The following is a 1,310-nucleotide window of genomic DNA, read 5'->3' as shown; positions in this document are numbered from 1 at the left end:
TAAGACTTCATGATTAGCACAAAGTGACCCATAAAATGCCATTACTTGCACAGCGTGCCGCAATGCTTGAGTAGTTGTCGTGGGTGGCCCAGAATCTGGACCACAAACATCCAGACGAGGTTTCGACAATATTGTAGCATTATTGTATTGGACTTGGGAATCTGAAGATAGTATTATATTGATTTGGAAAAATCACATAATCAATTATATGTAAATCCACAGTAATGATCAAATATAGTGCAAATATTTGATACTACCTCTGACTGGTAAAAAGTGCAGGCGAACATTCCAGGGTATACAAATTTTAAGGACAATGAATCTGTATTTAAAAGTTTTACTCTGACATCGCATTGACCAGGTCGGCAAGCTCATCCATGCGATCCACTTCCTCAAGCCGCGCATTCAGCAAATCCATTGCATCAACATCCACCTGCGTTGCCTTGCCGAGATATCTTGCACGTGTTGTCACTTTCGGTGTGAAAGACCAAACGCATCACACGCTTCCAGGTAAGGAACGTCCTGTCCAATGTTTCTTGAGGCAATGACTTGAACGAATCTTCATCTGCGTGGGTGAGTTCCGCCATTGATCGGCACTCCATCTGCTGCTGAAGTGACCGAACAGAGTTGAAAACCAAAGGGCGAGTACATTCAGGTCCGGCGACTGGGGAGGCTGGCATGTCAACTTGATCTTCCAACCACCAGAAGCGGCAACAGCGGCAAAACCGGCGTTGTCAACGGAAATGTGCGGCCGGGCGTTATCTTGCTGTACGTATATTGTGCCGTCCATGTCATCATTTGCCCACTGCCTTTTGTCGCAGGAAGCACGCGCTGAACAAGTTAGTCGCGGTACACGGGCTTTGTCACGGTCACGGTCGACAAAATCGGCGTCCCAGCAGGACGATTCCTGCTCCGACGTTGAGCAAGAGCTGTCTCGACCAGAGGCCAGCAACCCACTTTGTCGTCCCATCCTTGTCGTGGTCCGGCCACCACAACCAATAACATCACTATTGTGATGTGCATGTCGACATCAAGGAGCGCGTGGGAACCGACTCATTATGCCACGTGTAAAATCGACGGCGAACCTTGGTCAGGTAAGACCATTTTTCGTCAATATGAACAACATTGAACATGTCGTTGTACTGACGTTTACTGTGTTCCGACAAATGCTCGCTGCAAAATGGTTTTTGCTGCGTCTTGTGCTCTTGGGTAAGCTTTGGTTTCGACCAGCTCGTTCGTACAGTGATCCAAATTGACCATTGCGATAGACCAGTGGCCTTGGCGAGCGATCGTTGAGATTGGCGGCGGTGAAG

Source organism: Aphanomyces invadans (genome assembly GCF_000520115.1).
Source record: "Aphanomyces invadans strain NJM9701 unplaced genomic scaffold supercont1.289, whole genome shotgun sequence".
NCBI classification, from domain to species: Eukaryota; Oomycota; class Saprolegniomycetes; order Saprolegniales; family Verrucalvaceae; genus Aphanomyces; species Aphanomyces invadans.
This window is presented reverse-complemented; position numbering follows the sequence as displayed.